General features: G+C 34.4%; 1 protein-coding gene and 2 long non-coding RNA genes across 11 annotated transcripts in view; all 3 read left to right on the top strand.

Moving 5' to 3' along the window:
* Nucleotides 1-22568, top strand: part of arhgap42b (Rho GTPase activating protein 42b) — a 214857-nt gene that overhangs the window by 82365 nt on the left and 109924 nt on the right. The gene's annotated exons all lie outside the window — the stretch shown is intronic.
* On the top strand, nt 4519-5504 carry LOC141378770 (uncharacterized). Its single transcript, XR_012394105.1, has 3 exons — nt 4519-4607; nt 4924-4974; nt 5445-5504. It is a non-coding gene; the product is annotated as an uncharacterized lncRNA (long non-coding RNA).
* LOC141378769 (uncharacterized) lies at nt 5893-7448 on the top strand. The gene is made up of 2 exons (XR_012394104.1): nt 5893-6287; nt 7217-7448. It is a non-coding gene; the product is annotated as an uncharacterized lncRNA (long non-coding RNA).

Raw genomic sequence — 22568 nt, 5'->3', positions numbered from 1 at the left:
ATGTAAATAAAAATTTAAATCGACTGCAGAAAAACTAAAACATTTTATAAAAACAGTCCAGTCTGCAGAAAATAATTTAAATTAAAATACATTATTTTGTACAACAGCCACTGTATTTGTCAAAATATAACAAGTTTAGACCTGGCACTCACTGTGAGTGGAGTGATACACAGAGGTGAAGTGGCTGGAACAGTGCTGATACTAGTGGAATATCACACGGCTGTCAGCCAATCAGATTTGAGGGCCTGTTGTTTAATTAAATATGATGTACTGGTAGTTTTACACTTAAGTTGTAAACTACATGTACATGTACATGCAGAGCAATCCAAAGTTGTAGTCAAAGAACATACAAATAGTGGGTACAGGCAGCAATGAATCAAACTGACAAGGCAAAGGGTCAAAACACGGCTAGGCTAAAGACGGAAAACCACGGCATAATGCTCACAAATAAACAAGCCTCAGCAACTAGTGTGTGTGTCTGTACTGCTTTTGAAGTCCATGTAATCCATTCTGAACAGCTTCAACTGTTTGTGTTAACAATCAGCTGAAAACCAGAACAGGTGTGAGTGTGTGGTGCATGAAAGGATTGGTAGTCCTGAGTGAAAGTGAATAATTCCCAGTGATCTACAATCCTGGATTGCTGGAGATTGAGACAGATTTTTTTCACAGTATTAAATATTTTACAATTTGTTTTTATTCAGCTGTTTATTTCTTCATTTTATTTTTAAATAAAATGACAGGTTCTAAGTTCTGTTTGTTAAAACCAAACGTTTTTTACAGTACTGTTTTTGTAATAAATGGAAACCAGAGTACATTTGCCTCCTCCCCCTTTATAAAATATATTTTTATTAGAAATAGGGCGTCTGAATCAAGATAAATCCCATTGCCAGTATTTGTTTAGAAATAATTTCACAACTTTCTATGTGACTGTACCTTTAAATTTCCATTTGATCTCCATTTAACCTCATTTCTGTCTGAGTGAAAGACAATAAAGATATCTCATTTGAGATATTTCTGTCCTGTGGGCTTCCTCCCAGTCTAAAACTTCAGAGTTTCTTCTTTGCTAAGAGGGTCTTTGGCGGCAAACTGTGCATGCAGACTGCTTAAAAAAGAGATTAGACGTTTAAGACGAAGTAGAGGAAAATGAAATCAAATCCGCCGAGGCTGCTATCCTCAAAAGTGTTTTGTTCTCAATAAAACGAATGTGTCTGACTGTGCGAAACCACACAAATGAGTTTATCCCAGCCATAAATCCATAAGATATGCATTTAAGAGTACTGTTATAAAATGTATATATTTAAAGGGCTTTATTTATCCTTTTCCCCCCATTACTCACTGTCTGAATTGAAAGAGACTTGGCTTTTTTTCTGCAAAAAAAACTGTATGGATATCAGAGAGCAGAGGTCGCGGTATAAAAATGAACCTCAGAGCTTTACTCGAGACAGAGACATTAACAAAGCAGTTTTTTCTGGAAAAACAACAACATGGGTCACAAAAACAAACCATTAGTCATTTTGATTAAACTTCCTTTATCGTCTGTGACTTTAAACATTTTACTGGATCTGAACACTAATGCTCCCAGTGGGATCTCTGACAAACACAGACACATAAACTCTTTTAAACAAACTAAGCTTTGATGCAAGTTGTTGTTTAACAATAGTTTCTGTCTGTGTTGCCAGCTGACCTACAAGGAAACATCCTAGCTGGTATGTAACCTCATAAGTGACTAATTAGAACAAAAAGTTCAAGTGAACAATTCTACATTAATGACCTCAATGTAATATAATAATAATTAATATATATATTAGGAGTGTGAACCTACACTGGTCTCATGGTTCGGTTCGATTCGGTTACGATTATCGTGCCATTGAATCTGTTCATTTCAATATCTTGGTGCATCACGGTGCATTGACGATGCTTTCAATAAACATTTGAATATTTTACTTGGCAATGCAGTAATCCTTGTAATAAAATTTATAATTTCTAAATGTATTTATATTAATTATTTTTGTAACACAGTTTTGCCCTTTAATACAAGCAGTCAAATAAATAGACTGTACCTTTAATTTGACCTGCTCAAAGAAAACACTCTTTTTGAATGTTTCACACAAAACTTAAGTACATGCACAGAACAATATGAGCATTTAGAGCAAATAAACTAATGTAAATATTAATCCGCTTGCTTTTTGAGCGTTGTTAAGCGAGTTCTTAAGCGAAGCTCTGTTTATAAAGCAGATCCAGGAGAGAGGCATCACCATCAGTGCTGGTTTGGCATCAACTTGTCTGTGTCAAACTGTGAGCAGCAATGTCTTTCTTTTCGCTCCTTTCATTTGGCAAAATATGTCTGTAGTTGCATGTGTTACAGCCTGGTGAGTTAACAAATATGTGTTGCACATTAATGCAGAGAAACTATAAAAATGCAAAAAATAAAAATAATAATAATTTTTAACCGTTTAACTGATACCATTAATCAGTTAAAATACACCCTTTTGGTTAACCGTTAATCGGTTAATGTGAGCATCCCTTATCACAATGTCAGATTTATTTTTTTTTATATCGTGCAGCTCCATTTAGGCATGGAACAATAACCGGTTTCAAGGTTTGCAATGGTTTGGAAAAGTCAAGGTTTTAAAACCACCAAAGTTTTCTGTTATACCATTTCTAAGATATGTGTGAGGTTTTTTTAATTATTTTATTATAACTAATTTATTTTAAAAAAATTTAGGGGAACAGGATCTCCAGCAGAAAAGGAACCTCTTCATCAAAACCTACTAGTCCAAAATATTTTTGATGTTTCTTAAAATAAAATACATTGGGCTCTATTTTGCGCAGGGCGCAAACGCATTTAAGGCGTGTCAGGATCCACTTTTGCTAATATAAGGTCAGAAAAATCCACTTTGCCCCGTGGCGCATGGTCTAAATAGGTTGAGCTTATTTTCTTAATGAGTTATAGGTGTGTATTCAAAATAAATCAATCAGAGTCTCATCTCTCATTCCCTTTAAGATCCAGTTGCATCGAGCCATGGTGCATTTGCTATTTACATGACGACTTTGGAAGTGGAAAAACTGAGCGTCTCACTACCAAGAAAACAGTTAAACAGAGCATCTGCAGCGCGAGAATGAGAGATAAGGCCTCTCATTATCTACACTGTAAACGATTTCTGTTGTTTTCACGGTATTATACTGCATTTCTCAACAGTTGTTTACTGTATAAGCTGTGCACAGTGTGTTACTGTATATATTACTGTTTTCACAGCATGATAATGTATTCTCAACATTTCCATACTGTGAACATGATTAACAGTATGCTACTGCAGATTTCACAATGAATTTGGGGAAAAATCAGTTACTGTGCATCTAAATACAGTACTGCAAATGACCATGAAAAACTCTACACACACTTTATATTATTATTATTATGTTTATTTTATTTTTTGACAGTATTTTGTGAAGAAAAAAAACTAACCAGTTTCTTCAGACTGTTCAGTGCATAAAACTGTCCCCTGGTTTTCCATTTTTGGGTGTACTGCACCTTAATTTTATAAGGTTAACATGAAAATATTAAATCATTTTTAATCAACATAACTTTGTGCTTAACCAAAACGTAAACTGGAACAAAAGTAATTGATTCATGAAACCAAAGTCAGCTTAAATGTCAGAATGACCAGCCTGCTTTAGACGGATTCATGAGGAATGGGCACCCGTCACCATGGAGGTCACATCTCCGCATTTTCAAAACAATATTTTAAAATACGCACCATCTCAATAAATAAACCACAGACTTGAGTTTAAAACAACTACATTCCCGCATGAAAAACGGTTAAAACTAAATTTCATAACACATTCATTATAGAGCCATCTAAGACCGGGGCAAGTCTCACATGTCTAGCCGATTATAACCTCGTTTCGCCGTATACATTAGTGATGATGGACACCCTGGAGGTCAGAATCTCCGCTATCGGCAAAGCACGCTTAAAATTTACACATGATATCTATAAATAAATCACAGATTTGTGTTTGTAAGAACTACATTCTCGCATGAAACACTGTTAAAATTTCATTTCGTGACATATTAAACGCAATATTTATAATATTAGCTGGGCTTTCTCATCCGCCATTACCATTTACTTGTTGATGTGAAATGAATTCTGGGAGAAAAAAACATTAATTCTCAAAACACTTCAAACGAACTTTATTCTTATTGTCAAGGTCAGATATATGTAATAATTTCGCTGGTAAAGTGAATAAAAAACAATGTTACTATATTGTAACCAATATCACGTTTGCACTGGTTCGGTTCAGCACTCGAGCGACTCTGAATCGTATTGAACCGTTTGCTCGGGAATTATTTGATCACACGTGTTCACAAGCACATTCAGCAATATGCATTTAGTGTATAATTAGTGTATAAATGCGTGTGGCCAAGCAGTATAACGAAATAGTAATGAATCATATACAAAAAGGAATCGGTTTTAGGCGGATTCAAATCTTTACTGTTCACTAAGGAGCCGATTCATAGAACCGAACGGACACGACTCGACCTGCAGGCAACGGCTCTCCTAATTTGAAATTCACCTGTCGTCTTTCATCCAGCGAATTCATCCTCGGTAAGTGTTTTAAAGTCAAATTCTGTCCGTTGAATGATTGTTTTGTATATATTTCTGTGTATTGAGTGTGTAATTTAAAAGAATTAACCAAGTGACATTAGTTGTAACGTTAGGTTCTTATGTTATGTCACGCTATCCGTTAACAAATGGTATTTTAAACAAGAAATAACAGACGCCAGGCGGTCATTGTAGTGTTTGCGAGGTATTAGATACAGTGAGTTTATCTTGAGTGAGTTTTTGACCATACGCTAAGTTACCTGAAAAAAAAACATAACTTTAACTTATTGTAACTGCATTAATGCATTCTCTATTTCAGCACAACACTGAGATGAAGGCGAAGTCACCATGAAAAGTTAAACGTTTAAAGGTAAGCTCTGGTCTTCACAGTCATTTTGACTAAGCTATCATTATGGTAATATTTTTCAACTGTAAGTCAGTTGTTTAAACTAAACTCATAATGAAATGAGTCTTAACTGTTTTATTAAATGGAGCTGAAAATTAAATGCAGTTGAATTATTTTAAGCTAACGTTAATATTAACAAAATACATATTAATTGTCTGTTTCTCAATAATGTTAATGAGCTTGATGTATAGTGTGTCATTAATTGTACATTTAATTTTTGGTGTTCAGGTGTACCTGAGGTGAGTGTACGTTCTGAGTACACAGATATAAGCCAAAGTCATTATCACTATATATCACTATATTTGTTGGGGTCAGGGAATGATTTGTGTACAAATGTATTTTAACCCCATACAGATTGTCATGATTGTACCATAGATTTAGATTAATTAATGTTAAGTCTTATTTTACTCTTATTATATTTATCTGTTTTTCAGCTACAGTAATTGATGTTGAAAAACTGATGCTACCAATCACTCCTCATTTGATTATTCAAGGTAATGTTGATGTCTTCCTCATTTTGATTAGATTTTTAAATGTCAAGTTGTTATTTTATGTTATTTTATGCTATTCATTTTTGTCTTAACATGGATTGCAAGTTGAATTGCAATATCAATAGTTACTGGTTACTAACATTCTTAAAAATATCTGCTTTAGTGTTCAACAAAAATTCAAACTAGTTTATAACACGTGGAGTAAATAGTGGCAAAATAGTAAACTATTCCTTTAAATATTTTATTCTGAGACTTATTTATATGTGTCTTGTCTTTTGTCATATGGTCCTTCTAGCCCAGATTGTGATGGACCTGGAATGCGACAACAGTTACTCTTAAGACAAGAACCGAATAAAGCACATATGTGGAGGGATTTGCAGCCAAACTAACTGGAGGGAAGGAACCTTTAGATAAAAACACCTGCTTTATTTAGATCTGAAGTATTTTATTTGACATAGAGATTTATTGTTTTAATTCTAATTTAAAGCAAACAAGGTTGAGCACCCCTGGTCTGAAAGCTCAAAAATGCTGTTTCCGTGATAAGGTTAAATGTAGTTCAGAAATAGATTCATTAGGATCAATGCTTAAAGTAAACATTTTCTTCTCTCTGTAGACCAAACATGTTTACTATCCCTCACATTTTAATAAATTGTTTCTGTTTTTGTTTCTTACAGTGTGGGTGAACATACTACCTGGATGTCCAACAAAGGCTGCACAAGAGCTCATTTGATAGCACATATTCTGTCCTGTCTACATCTCTGATGACCTGGAAGTGCTTCGACATCAGTGAGTAATACATCTTTATATTATCATGCATACAGGATTTCTGTAAGCCTATTTTTAATGTTAGTTTGTAATCAGCAGTGACTGTTTTAAAAAAATAAGTATTTAAATTATTCTAAACGTTTTACTGATGCTGTGCACAGTAACGTTATGATGATTTAGTTTGAGGAAATGTCACTGGAGAGGTGTTCGTATAAAAAATAAATAAATAAATAAATTGTATGAAATGACTCGATAAAATGTTTATTTGTCTCGCTGACATGCCATCACTGCTGCATATTGAAATACAGTAATATGAATTGACAGCAGAATATTACCACAAACATTTCATGAAGTAGGCTAGACTGCTCTTTAGTTCTCTACTCAACTTTAACACATTTCCTCGTGTCGCTGAGCCTCTCTGCAGATTTGTTAAAAGCCTAAAAGTATTTCATTAACATTAGTCACGTTAAATTAGATTATTTTATTTATTTAATTTTAAATATGTAGCCTTTTAAAGTCAGAATGAACTGTGTTCACCCCTCTTAAATCCGTGGAAGCACTAGTAGTGTGATCATGGAATCAGATATTCGAGCTATACAGAGTCGGACATTAAGTTAAGATGAGACTTTATTTTTTACACACCTGACTAGCGATCTTCAAGAACAATGCCCGCTAATCTTTTCCCCATTAACGTTAGTGTAATTGTGAATTGACAACAAACTGTATTTCACCAACAAAAACAATTAAAAAACTGTTTTATATAACTGATATATATATATATATATATATATATATATATATATATATATATATATATATATATATATATATATATATATATATATATATATTTAAACAGCAGTGCAGTGTTTCGTTTCTGAATGAATTAAATGGTTTGAGGGATGATTAGTTTTTACTTCAGTGATTGATTTTGCTTGTCATTTTTGCAGGATCATCATCATGCTGCTGCCCTTTTTCACTGTCTCTTTCCACATCATTTGGCCTTCATCATTTCCTGTCTTGTAGCAGTATTCTCACCTTTTTTAAAATTGTAATAATTTTTGATGCATTAATTGTTGACTGGTTTTAATGATCAATTGTTTATTAGTGTTCTGTTGCTCTGTTATATTGAATTATTGCTACTGTTTTAGCATGGTTTACACAATAAACCTTTATTGTGAAGTTAAAAGTTTCAGTTTCTTTATTTTTCTTGTACGTCTTGAACAGTTAAAATAACACTTGTGCAATTTTTGAACATTTTTACCCATTATAAAGTAGCACTATTAAATAAAATAAAATAACATTTAATAACTGTAAAATACTATACAGTAATAATGAAAGTAACATTAAAATACCGTAGTTCTTCATGGTAAAAATGTACAATAAAATACTGTTTTCAGTTTTGCAGTATGTGCACCACTACTGTAATTAGTGTTACAGTAAAAATCAACAACAGTAAAATGATGTATTACATTTTATAGTAAATGTAATACTAATGTAATTAGTATTACAGTAATGTTACTGTTTTATGAAATACAGCAGCTACTGGATAATTGTTGCCAGTAACTTACTGTTAATTTAACAAGAAATCGTTTACAGTGTACTTTCACTTTCACTCTCGTGGATAGGGAAACCTTGTACACGCAGACATCAATTAGCCTATAAATAATACATTTTGTTTGTTAAGTGCAAAGATTTGTTTTAGAATTCTAAATTTCTAAATAAGTTTCTAAATTCAGTTCCAATTTCCAGCAAACGAATAAATGAACAATAATAACGAAGTGTGCTCAAACAACTGAGTTATATCCAAAAACACATGCTGTGCCTCATATGGTCTGAAACCTGACAGGTGGGCAAATCGAAGCTTGTTTTTAATAAAACAAATTTAAATATGGAAATAATAACTAATACTGCTAATAAAAAGAACATTATACAAAAGCAAATTGTCACGAATAAACTAAAAAAGCCCCCGTGATGAAGAAGGCATGAAAGTATGGGTTTTAAATTAATTTAGGCTAGAAAATAATATGTTTTGTAATATTTTAATCCTTTATATTTATATACTTTATATATCCTATATATATCCTTAATATTTTTATTCTTTTTCATATGTAAAGATATTTGCGTATTGCTCTATATCTTGTGTGTATTAAGCAGTGTGTAAGCGAGGCGCTCTGCACTGGACAAAAGACCGACTTTGTTCTGGTCTATTGAAAAATCTATTATAGTTTCTCAAAATAGCAACGTGCCTGTAATGCGCCTCAGAACGCCTTCCTTTTTAGACCAGAGCACCTATGGGCGCATATATGAGCACTAATGCATTTGCTATTTAAAAAGCCTGGCTCAAAACGTCAAAAAGACTCTTGCGCAAAGCTGAAACTAGCTAACAACAATTGCACCGCGCCTTGCGCCACATTGCTCCGGGTGTATGATAGGGCCCATTGTGTTCAAAGTTTTTGCTTTTCTACCCAGATATTTAAAAATAGCTTATTTTAGAGCAGTAATCACAATATCATGATACCGTGAAACCCTGATATTTCTGTCCAAGGATATCTTGCAAGCAGAATCTTACACCGGCCCATGCCTAGCCCCTTTTTTTTTTTATTTGATTGTGCTTATCATTTATGCAACTCATGAAATGTGCTTAAGAATCTGCTCTTTTATCCTTGTTAGCATAACTTTAATTGGAAGTAAGCAAATTGTATAAAATTGAAGCTTGACCTGTAATTTAATGTCTATTTTGTTTCATTTGAAGTGCTCGATCGATCAAAACCCAATCATCAAGCATCATAAACAAGTTAATCAAATCTATTCATTAATGAATGGTTATTTACTTTAGCTTCTCAAATAGCTTTTGAATCAATTTTGAGCTTGTTTGTATAGATCTTTTTACAATAATTATTGTTTCAAAGCAGATTTACAAAAAGTGCATATTATTGCACTACAATCAAATATAAGTCATTATATATAAACATATTTAACCAGCACATTTATAGAATATAGGTGATATGTGCATGTTTAATGTAGTATATTTGTTTAGTCTCCTGCAGGTTGCAAATGAGAACTATTTGTGAGCCACTGCCCAGGTTAAGCATTCCGAAATCAGTCATTTGTTCAGGTTACACTTCAGTTAGGATATATGTGGTAGATAGCTAAAGGCGAGGTTTGGAAACAGCCATTATCTTTGTTTACGTTGTCCGGCTCGCTGCTCCTGTCCATTCTTTGTTTCAGCGATTGACTTTCCTCACCGCTTAATCAGACTTCCTGTAATCCAGGGACAGCCATGGTTAATGAGAAACTACATGGAATGTAGCTGCAAGTCGATGAAACTTTCCACTTGGTTCGGTTTACTCACATGTTGGCTTCAGCTTTTCATCTCTTCATGATTGCCCCCTTTTTTTTTATAGAATATAACAACCGGTGAGAATTTATTTTAGGAATCTACTTTTTATGATTAAAGCTCAACCTCACTGTGAAAAATTATCGGTTCCACCCAATCCCTTCATATCGTCCCAACACAAATCCAATAAATGAACTTATTAAATGAGATTTCAAGTTGATTGAACATGTAACAATTAAGTTGTCCTAAAACAACTCAAGAATTGTGTTAAAGAATTCATTCTTTAATTTTCCTTCGTCACCACAGTCACCATGTTTTATGCAGCAGATGCCCTTCCAGCAAGAAGGGTATAAACGGACATCGGAGCCAGCTCCAAGTGCAGGCCTTTGAGCTCCAAGTGGGCTGTGCAAACCTAGAGCTTTCAGGTATTTTATTTATTTAGTCGTATTTAGAGTTCAATATTGTGCTTTTTCAATGTCTATACCTAACCCTAAACCCAACCTCACGGTAACCTGATGTGTTTTATTAAAGTCTACATCCAACTCTCTACCAACCTTCTACTCCACCTACACCACTTTAACCCAACCTACTTGCGGTGTAATCCTTTTCACTTGGAGGTCTTCGGATTGCAGTGATACCTACTTGCTTTCAGCTGCAATCCAGTATTGGGAAACACCCATACACATTCACACACTCACTCATACACACATATTCAATTCACCTATGTGCATGTCTTTGGACCATGGGGGAAACCGGAACACCGGGAAGCAAACTCACTCAAACACGGGGAGAACATGCAAACTCCACACTAAAATGCCACTTGGCCCAGCGACCTTCTTTCTGTGAGGCGACAATGCTAACCACTGAGCCACCGTGCCGCCCTTCAGCTCATGTTAAATAAGTAATTTGAACATTCAGTAGTTGATTTTTTTTTTTTTTAAGTCAAAGAAAAGGACTTTTTGAAGGGCTGAATCTACCAACACCTTGTGTCATACATTTTTGAACGGAAGAATATAAGACAGGGCGGAAAGAAATTTTCCAAATATTTTCCATGGTGTAGTTGCTGGTGCACTCTTGATCCCCTGAGCCCAATCAGTCATGGACAGAGCGCTCCGCTGTCAGACTGAATCGGAGGCAGCCGTATATACATGAAAACGTCAGTTCTCCTTAGTCGATTGGGATTGAAGGTAGCATCTTGTGATGCGGTACTGCTATTAATAATGCTGACCTATTGACATGTGCCAATGAGAGCAGAATTGCGATTATCTGTTCGTGTCTTCGTTAGTATTTCTGTCTTGCGGAGATCAGAATGCTAAATGCTGATTCGGGTTTTAAACTCTCAGCCTGCAACTAAGAACACCTACATGCACAAAAACAGCTCTCTGAATCCATATTCTTGACAACATTTATGTTGCCAGGAGAGTTGCATAATGATACACCACTATTGACCAATCAGCATCAATGACCAAAAGTGACCATTCATACAATTGTTTGACTATGCCATCGTTTTAATGATGTGTTAACTAATGAGTTTTTACCGGTATTCTGTTAGTTAGTAAAATCATCAACTGAAGTTCATTGTAGATAGATATTCACTCATGTGCAAAACGATCGTTTCAGACTCACATTCTGTTTGCCCTTGAGTGTTCATGGACCAGTACTCCAGCCCATAGAAACAGCTGCTGAGGTGCACAAATGTACTGGCCAGCAATCTGTATTTTCTGTCAATGTTTTGCCAAACTACACTACTAATTATCATAAAGTGACACAATACATTTAGTTGATTAACACTGGATTAGAAATATACCTTACACTCTCACAAATAAAGGTATAAAAGCTCTCACTGGGGCAAAGCTCTTTTACATGTTAATATAGGCACATGTTAACACCTAAAAAATCATATGGGTACCTAAAAGTTAGGTAGCTAAACCCTGGAGCTAAACCCTGCAGGGACACCGGCCCTCCAGGACCGTGATTGGTGACCCCTGACCTAAAGGGTCCATATACCTTAAAGATACATGTTACCTTACAGTCCATATACCTTAAAGATACACGCCTAAAAAGTGCAAAAATTTCCTTTTGACAGGGTGTCACCTTAGTGAAAGCATTTCTACCATTGACAGTGTATTCTGAAATACACAAGATGTTATATATGAGATGATTATATATATAAAAAGAACAGATAAAAGAATAAATAAGTTTAAGTAATAAACAAATGATGTATGTGGTAATAGGATGGGAGAATAATAAGCTTATGCTTCATCCCGCTCCATTTTCGACCATGTAGAAATGTATTTCTTTTTGTTAATGATATTTTATGTTTGATATTTTTGTTCGAAAATAAATAAATAAATCAAATCAAATCAAATCATTCCAGATCCGATTTCTGGAGTGTGTGTGCTTTTCACAGACAAGAAATTGAAACAAAATCCTGGTCCCCAAAACCCCCCTCCTTAGTCACATCTGGAGTCAATCAACATCCCAAAATAGGAAAGACACCGAGTGATAAGAAGCTGCTTTCGCTCACCGCTTCACATGTGTCTCAAATTAGTGCCACTTCCTGTTTTTTGAGTGCTTTATTAACTCAAATACATATTTTGGTGCCAACAGTAGTTTGGAAATGGTGAAGTTGGGTTATTGGCACCAGCCAGGCATGAAGGTTTTATTACTGTCATGATGGTTTGCTTGGCTCAATGCCACAGAAGAAATCGGTATCTCTCTGTCTGTGTGTGTGTGTGTGTGTGTGCGTGCCAGCCACCCAAGTGTGTTATTGCGGCGCACAGACTTATCAAATTCCACCGTTTTAAAGAGAAGTCTGGTTTAATTCCCCCGGTGTGAGACAGCAAGCCTTCTCAGCAGAAAGAGAGATGGAAAGCTTGCAAGTGTGTGTGTGTGTGAAAGAGAGAAAGTGTTTTGTGCTCTGCATGGCTGGAGATTGTTCAAGGCCGCTGAGTTCTGATGGTATACAGAGTCCAGGGGCCTGATGTTGTGGCTTTTTTTTATTTTTTTAAAAGGTGATCATATCCTTTAGGGAAATCCTCCAGAAGCCGTTCTGGAGCAAATCTGTCCTTAGAGCCGATAATGTTGTGAAAGCAGTGAATTTCGGTTCTCTCTTCTTTCTTTTTTTTCTCCCTTCAGTCTAGCCAGGTGTGGTTATCTCCAGCTTGCACCCTGTTTGGTAATTTCCTCACTTGCCTGACACTGTTCCTCTTAGCTTGTTTTGTGTTTTAGACAGCCTTTTACATCCCAGCTTACATTAAGGCTATTAAGAAGACAGGCTCTCAGCTGCGTTCGTTCGTGTAATCTTGAGTTCCAGGGAACATTTATGCTTGCGTTCTGCCTTAAACCACTCACGGTTTATTACACCCTCATATTAAGCTTCTGTTTGACGTGATTTGCATTCAAAAGGAACTGCTTAGATTTGACATACTGCTATAGTAGAGTTCAGACAAGCTCTGCTGGGGGTAAATCTCATGCATTATTTCATGTAGGGATGAAAAAGAAAATATATACAGTGTTTTTTTTTTATTGGTACTTTTATGTTTTATTTATGGGTGTTTTTTTCAGAAGTGCAGTTTTTAGTATTTAGATCAAAAGTGCATTGGAAATAATTTTAATATTGTGATTTTTGTATTATCAATGTTGAGGAAGATTCATTCATTCATTCATTTTCTTGTCAGCTTAGTCTTTTTATTAATCAGGGGTTGCCCCAGCGGAATGAACCAGCAACTTATCCAGCAAGTTTTTACGCAGCGGATGCCCTTCCAGCCGTAACCCATCTCTGGGAAACATCAACACACACATTCACACATACACTCATACACTACGGACAATTTAGCTTACCCAATTCACCTGTACCGCATGTCTTTGGGAAACCAGAACACCCGGAGGAAACCCACGCGAACGCAGGGAGAACATGCAAACTCCACATAGAAACGCCAACTGAGCCGAGGCTCGAACCAGCGACCTTCTTGCTGTGAGACGACAGCACTACCTACTGCGCCACTGCTTCGCCCTGTTAAGGAAGATACAATATACATATAAAGACAAGAAAATCCGTCAAAAAATAACCAAGTTTTTATTCAGCATTAAGCTAAACTTAACATTGCAGTCAAATCTATTTGCTCTGGAGTAAATAACAGATGACTGTGACCAAAATATTGCCTTGGAATATAGCTTAAACAAAAAACATTTTACAGTAGACTAAAATAAAGACACAAACTATATTTTTGAATTAGTAGCCATCAGAGAAGTGCTCGCTACGGGCATTATGACAGGCTGAAAGTCCCGAATTTATGATAACAGATTTTTAAATAGGCACTACCAAAAAACTGCGTAGTTGCAATCTAAACAACTACATCCTCGACTAAAAAAGCCTCAAAAGTATTTGTCAAACTGTGTAGAGAGTTGTTTAGCCTTCTTGATAGTGTGGGCGCAGTAATACACAAGTTTAAAGAGGCTGTACAAGTCCTCATATTACTTTATTATTTCACGGTGTGGAAATATAAATTTCTATCAACTAATTCCAAATGAAAAATAATCTACGTATAACTGAAAAGTTATATTCTCTGGTTTTTAATTATATAATTTCATTAACATCCCAGCTAGGAAGGACATTAACCTTTTGTCTTTCTGATAACAGGCTAAGCCAATGTAATGCAAATTGTCAGTTTCACAGCATGGGGTGTCTATTGTTTTCTCTTTTCGATCAAATGGTCAGGCGGTTTCTGTCTCCAGAACATGATGAGATTAGACCTGAGAAGCAGTTTACCCTGCCGACCACAACCCTTAATTTGCATGCTTTGTTTAGCCATATCCCCTCCTCCTAAGAACACAATATAGCCATGAAATCTTTGTCTTAATTCAGACTAATTCAGACTTGTGTGAGACTTGTGTGAGACTTGTGAAAGAACTTGCAGACTGCGGACCTCTAGTAGTCTCTTGCAGACACATTGGACACCTTGAAGACGCTGTATGACTGCAGATTAACCAACACGTCTCAATAAAGGAATTCTGCTTGTTTCGAGTCTCCTGGACTGGGTTCTCTTCTTTTCACTCATTTATTTTTTTTTTACAACAACGGCTATCAGCCAATCAGATTGGAGAACCAGACAGAACTGTTGTTTATTTTTCTTTTGTTCTTTTTGTCTTTCATTGCAGTAAAAAAATAATTTTGAGTAAACTATGCTTATCAGTCATAAAGAATTATGCAAAAATGACATTACACCCAATTTCCTATTATTAGTATTAGATTTAAAGTGTTAAAGTTTATGCAGACTATAACCTGGTTTGGACGAGTTGCGCTTTTGTTTATGCTCGATGTGATTGCGTTCTGCAGTTTGCTGAGGCCGGTCTTATGGAATGTCACATCGAGCGTGACGAGAGAGAGGGCAGACAGACCAAAAAAGAAGCGATTGTTTCCAAGGTTTACAGAGTTTGTTAATGGGTCTCATGAGGGCATTTATGGGGAGATGCACATGCGCTTTACTATACCAAGACTCCAGGACTCAAGACTAAATCACTGCCCTACAGCCAGAACCTGACAACAGGCAAGTTTATTTGAGTTTACTGTAACTAAGACAAATGTGCCTTTGAAGAAAAGACACTGCATTCCTCTCACAACTGAATATAACAAAGACAAAAAGAGGAATCACAGTTGCATGAATAAAATTAATTTACTAGGGGTCAATGTAACAACTTTCAGTTATTTTCTTAAATCAAATAATAAAAATAATTCATTTGAAATAGCAGTAATTGTTAAATTATTTAAATTTGAAATACATTTTCTATTTGAATAAATTTTATTCTTCATTCCAATGTATTTTATTCAGACTTTAGTATCATCTCATCATTAACCAATAAAATGAACATTTCTGAAACGACACTGTTCGTTAATTAATTAATTAATTAATGTTGGTAATTTAATGCATACAAATCATCACCTTAGAATTATAAGGTTGACATTTTTGCCAAAATTGATTTACTGACATAATATAAAATGACAACTTATTTACATTATGGGATGTTTTTTAATAAGTTGTTTACATTTTGAGGCTTTTTATTTAAAAAACAAATGTTACACATACTGTTATATGGAATGCAAAAACTTTGAAGCTCAGTATCTCAAAATCATTCAGAACGCAGATAGAACCTGATAATTCCAAGGTGATAAAATGAATAATTCGATTCACAGAATTCTAGTATCCTCAATGCAATGCAAAAGTTACATTCAGGAGGTGCTCAGGAAATTTCATTCCCTGATTCACACTTTTATTTGTAGCTGATATTAACAGGCGGAGTTTAGTGGAATTCATCGCTTGTCAGTCATTCTCCAGTCCTCCACTGGCCGCACCCATACATACTTCCTCTTTTTCTCTGCACTACGTCAAAAGCACAAGACTTCTCTACAGCAAATTCTGTGCTCACAGGAAGTTTCACTGAAGAGCTCGAGTTAATTTTAGACAATCAGACATTTGCATTTCTATCAGCTTCATTTACTTCTGTAAACAAGCTTGATTAGTATGCAAAACATGTCACACTCAGCAGAAGTTCAGTTAATATATCGCCCTTAACCAATACAAATACAATTGTTTAATGAAAAGAAAAAGACACAATAATAAATAAAAAAAATACATATTCCTTTTCACAACAGTAGTGAACCGGCCACCATTCTGCAAGAAGAATAGCTCAACATATCTCCGGCCACTGTGCAGGACTTGTATCTGTCATTCCCAAGACGAATTGAGGCTGTATTGGCCACAAAAGGAGGCTCTACACCAAATAAATAAAATATTGTGGTTTTAGAAACAGGAAAAATCTGATATTTGGGGAAAATTATCATATGGGGTAGTACAATAGAATCCTGACTTTTTTTTTTTAGAGAGACCTTCACATGCAAGGCGTTCTGGGATGTTGCAGATTTGCAACATTGGCCCAGTGTGGTAATTAGACGACTGAATATGATATGAACAATAACTTTTTATATACAACTTTTCAAACAATGTAACAAATAGCATTTCAGTGGCAGAACAACAACAAAAACAGTAGGGGATCCAAATCCAATATCTCAAATCCTCATTGAGTAGGTCATGTTTCCAAGTCACTTTGTCATGTGGTACTCCAAAAAACAGTTTTTGTCTTTTGTGTCATCTGGTGAGCAAGTGGGGAAACTGTTTGTTGCTAATGGAAAACCAAGTCCTGCAGTGGTACTTCTGAGTAACAAACTCTTACAATAAGTATCTGGAGTAATAAGGTAGTTAATTTTAAACTGTTGCAAATCTGCAATGCCTGCCTTGAGAGGGTAAAAACTAGGCATTTCATTTTCTAACACCTGTATATGTATTGCCATACTAAATCTCTTCTCGAGTTATCATGACAGAATTACTGAATTTCTGTGTGTGAAGATTTTAGCCGGCCATGGTTCATTATGCCTAAAAACTTACCAACACTTTTGTCATTTTTCCTGGACCCGCATTTTCAAAATAGCCCAATTGTGCAGAAAAAATGCAACCCTGGCAACATTGCTACCTAGAAGTTTCAGCGCAACTTGTGTTACCTTGAATAAGGCAGCATTGCTGTTGTGAGCAGAAAAGCATTTTTATCTGCTCATCTACTCTGTCTGCAAATCATCGCTGCAAGTATACAGCATGTGAAGGATGTGAGGGTCTGTTCAGGAAGCAGGTATTAGGCTGCATCAGCACCTGAGGTGGAAAACCAGTCTCGCTGAGAGCGCTTTTAGCATAACCACAACTTCATTGATAACTTTGAAAAGGCTGTCATGAAAAATCAATACGAGTTTATCATAGAAATTAGATGTACCTCGCCGGTGAAATGCCTTATGGGTAGAAATGCAGAACCGAATTGGATTTCCCTCTCTCTTTAGGTTTTATCGGCAGCATGTGTGCTCCAAGATCTGTTGAACAGCATCCAAATGAATTCAGCAGACATTCGGTTTTCAGCTCAAAGCAAATTTTTGCAGTCAACCTCACTGACACCAATTAGAGTGGTGTATGGATCACAGCTGACGCTTCTCGAATGCTCGGAATGAATCAGGTGCTTTTGTTCCTTGTAGGCCTTTGCTTTGAACTCTTACGAAAAGTTTTTTTTTTTTACGAGCAGCTTGAAAGAGTTGATGAGTTTGTCATCGTATGATTAAAATGTAATAATTGTTAACAGTTTCATTTTCAGTGCATTTCCAAAAAAGCATGATGTATTTAGTGTTCATTGAAGATTTATAATTGTAGATCTCTCTGAACTCTCCTAACTAGCGGTGTTGCATCATTTATCACTCTTTTCTTTTACATGCAATCTTCTCAGGTTGTATGAAAAAAGGAGTAAATAGTTTAGCATATTTGTACCATTTTTAAACCACATTTTTAATTATATATATATAGATATATATAGATATATATGTGTGTATATATATATGTGTGTATATATATATGTGTATATATATATATATATATATATATATATATATATATATATATATATATATATATATATATATATATATATATATATATATATAGATATAGATAAATATATATATATGTGTATATATATATATATATATGTATATATATATATATATATATAGATATAGATAAATATATATATATGTGTATATATATATATATATGTATATATATATATATATATATATATATATATATATATATATATATATATATATATGTATATATATATGTGTGTATATATATATGTATATATGTATATATATATATATATATATATATATATATATATATATATATATATATATATATATATATATGTATATATGTATATATATATATATATATATATGTATATATGTATATATATATATATATATATATATATATATATATATATATATATATATATATATATATATATATATATACATATATATATATATATATATATATATATACATATATATATATATATAAATACATATATATATATATATAAATACATATATATATATATAAATACATATATATATATATATATATATATATATATATATATATATATATATATATATGTATATATATATATATATATGTATATATATATATATATATATATGTATATATATATATATATATGTATATATATATATATATATGTATATATATATATATATATATGTATATATATATATATATATATATATGTATATATATATATATATATATATAAATATATATGTATATATATATATATATGTATATATATATATATATATATATATGTATATATATATATATATATATATATATATATATATATATATATATATATATATATATATTATATATATATATAAATATATATATATATATATATATATATATATATATATATACATATATATATATATATATATATATTATATATGTGTGTGTATATATATATATATATATATATAGCTGAAACCAGAAGTTTACATACACTCTAAAATAAAAAACGAACAACCTTTTTTTTTTTTAAATGCCTATTTTAGGTCCGTTAGGATTACCTAAATTATTTACATTTCCTAAATGCCACAATAATGAGAGAATTTTTTAGAGAGTTTTTATTAATTTCTAGACAGTTTAAGGATTACATTCATTTCCTTGGTATTTTTTTAATCTTTGCTTTTAAACTGTATAACTTTGGTCAAATGTTTTAGGTGTCCTTCCACAAGCTTCTTACAAAAGTTTAAAGGATTTTTGGCCCATTCCTCCTGACAGAATTGGTGTAACTGAGTCAGATCAGTCTTGCTCTTACCAGCTTTTTTAACTCTGCCCACAAATTTTCTATAGGATTGAGATCAGGGCTCAGAGTGAATGTTTTGGCCACTCCAAAACATTCACTCTGTTGTCCATACACACATTCACTCTGTTGTCCTTACAGCACATTGTACCTTATTTGGCAGTATGTTTAGGGTTATGGTCTGTTTGGAAGACCCATCTGAGGCCAAGTTTTAATTTCCTGGCTGATGTCTTGAGATGTTGCTTCAGTTTTTCTACATAATGTTCTTTCTTCATGATGCCATCTATGCTGTGAAGTTGACCAGTCCCTCCTGCAGCAAAACAGCCCCACAGCATGACGCTGCCACCCCCATACTACACAGTTGTGATGGTATTCCTAGGCTACAGTCCTAGGCTATATATATATATATATATATATATATATATATATATATTTACATTTACATTTAGTCATTTAGTCATTTAGCAGACGCTTTTATCCAAAGCGACTTACAAATGAGGACAAGGAAGCAATTTACACAACTAAGAGCAACAATGAATAAGTGCTATAGGCAAGTTTCAGGTCTGTAAAGTCTAAGAAGGAAAGTATTAGTAGTATTAGTATTAGGGATGTAACGGTATTGTAAATACCGTCATACCGCAATATTAATTTTTTTCGATATTACCGTAGTCGCATGACTCGGTAAAACTATAGTTCTTCTGAGAAAATTTGCTCAGGCGAATGAAGCGAACGGGAGGTAGCGAAAACTACAATTCCCATCAGCCCATGCTTGGCCATAATCCCTTGCGGTCTGTTGTCGCTACAGATCCAGTAATGCAGAAATGGAGTGTGCTGCTAGAAGCGGGGATCAAAAAGAGCTGGAAAACCCTAAAGCGGGTGTTGTTGCCGCGCGCGTACTCAATAGTGGTGTTGTCGCGGGAGTTCTTATCAGCTGTGTTGTCGCGCGCGTACTGTATAGCGGTGTTGTCGCGCGCGTACTGTAAAGCGGGGACGGAGGGTATGTCGCGTCGCGGTGGCACTTTTGATCATTTTGGAAGGGAACTTTCTATCCAAGACTAAAAAGGGCATGTGCACTGCACAGGTTGAGCACTGTGTGTGCACGTGCCTGCAAGTTGGGGAATACGACTAATAATCAGTCATGGGGACTGCAGAAACACAGCACACTGTTCAGATTGATGCAGACATGAGATCTCTATCTCACTCATGGTTTGTCCTCTCAAGTGGGGGAAAGACAATGCACAACGTTACCCACTGCTGTCAACCTGGGCCAAGTCATATCTCTGTTGTCCCTGAAACCTCAGTCCCAAATGAAAGGGGTTTTTTCTGTTGCAGGGGACATTGTAAATACCCAGAGATAGATATAGATATAGAGAAAATATATAGAGCTTTTACCAGATTATATTTATATGATAATTTTCCTTTAAAGCCATCTCTATCTAAGTGAGTGAGTGATTAAATGTTGAATGTGATGAGTTTTCAACACTACTAAATTGAAACTTAATTTTTTTACATGGTTTAATATTTTTTTGTTATTAAAATTGAAGTTCCTGTTTCAAAGCTCACAGATAGATGACTAATTTGTATGTCATTGACACTTTTGGCACTTTTTTGGAGTATTTTCATAAGTTTTGTTTTTTCCTGTAAATGATTCAATAAATACTGTACCGTGACATTCATACCGAGGTATTACCGTACCGTGAAATTCTGATACCGTTACATCTCTAATTAGTATTAGTATTTTATTTTATTTTTTTTTTTTGGTACAGTTAGTGTGATATTCAGAGAGGCAATTGCAGATTAGGAAGTGAAGTGGAGACTAAATAGTTGAGTTTTTAGTCGTTATATATATATACAGTATATGTAGGTCTACAGACAATTCCTTTGTCTTCATACTTGGTTTGTGCATTGACATGCACTGACAACCCTGGGACCTTATATAGACAGGTGTGTGCCTTTTAAATCATGTCCAATTAAGAGGAATTTACCACAGGTGATCTCCAATTAAGCTGCTGAAACATCTCAAGAACGATCAGTGGAAACAGCTTCATAGCAAAGGCTGTGAATACTTATGTAAGGTATTGTGTGTAGAATGTTGAGGAAATAAATGAATTTAATCCATTTTGGATTAGGCTTAATGCTGTAACATGAAAAAAATGTGGAAAAAGTGAAGCGCTATGAATACTTTCTGGATGCACTGTATCTTTATTTACAAATGCACTATTTATTTCTCCTTAGCAATATTTTCTGTTTAAAAACATTTCAAAATTATATTTAAGCTGTTGGCCGTAACATCTCTTTAGCGTATGAACAATTTTACGAAGTGGATTTTAAAAAAAATCCACTTGTGCATTTTGTATGTATATTTTACATAAGCTTGCCGCATGATAAACCGATTATTCTTTGATTTAAGCCTCTTTTGATGTCACTGGTTTGTCCTCGGGTGCATGCGATCCCTACAGGTGAGACTCTCTTCAAAGGCCCCGTCAAGACAGGCCATTCCAGATAAGGATGATTATTGCAGCTCATCCCGGAATGAATTCCAAAGGTCAAGTGTCCTGAGAACTGCCTGCTCAAATACTGAGGCGATGAAAAAAAATTCAATAAAAACCTTCACTGTTGATATCAAGTCATTCGGATTCAGATTAGTCACAGAGTCTGAGCACCGCATCGCAGGATGTTTTGGTCTACAGCCAGGGAAGTTAAGATGGTATGAAATCAGCAGAGAGGACGTTCCACTCCAAATGGCTAATAAAGTGAGGCCAAGATGTCGGTTTAACTCATGCATTAAAATCATCGATCTGATTCCCTTCAGATCCAAGTATCGTCCTAGGAAGACACACAGACAAATGCAGACTGCTTTGTGCAAGACAGAATATTTATAGTTTTGTTTTAGTAACTATGGAAGTACTTTTGTGAGAAATGTGCATGATCTATTATTATTATTTGAATTCTATGGAGGTCCAGTTATTAGTGTAGGAGCCATACATTGTATATTGACGATTGGCCACAAGATGTCAGTAGGAGACTATGTAACTGTGGCTTCACTGCATGGAGTAAGAGAGCGTTAGTGGGAAGCACACAGTTTTTGACCGTAATGCTGTGTTCACACCAGACGCGGAACGCGCTGATAAATCACGCTATTCGGGCGTAAATAGCCGCGTGAACATTTGAGTTTACTCGCTTTATTCGCGCGT

Source organism: Danio rerio, chromosome 18 (assembly GCF_049306965.1).
Source record: "Danio rerio strain Tuebingen ecotype United States chromosome 18, GRCz12tu, whole genome shotgun sequence".
NCBI lineage: Eukaryota > Metazoa > Chordata > Actinopteri > Cypriniformes > Danionidae > Danio > Danio rerio.
The sequence above is the reverse complement of the archived record's forward strand: the minus strand, read 5'-3'. Positions and strand labels throughout refer to the sequence as shown.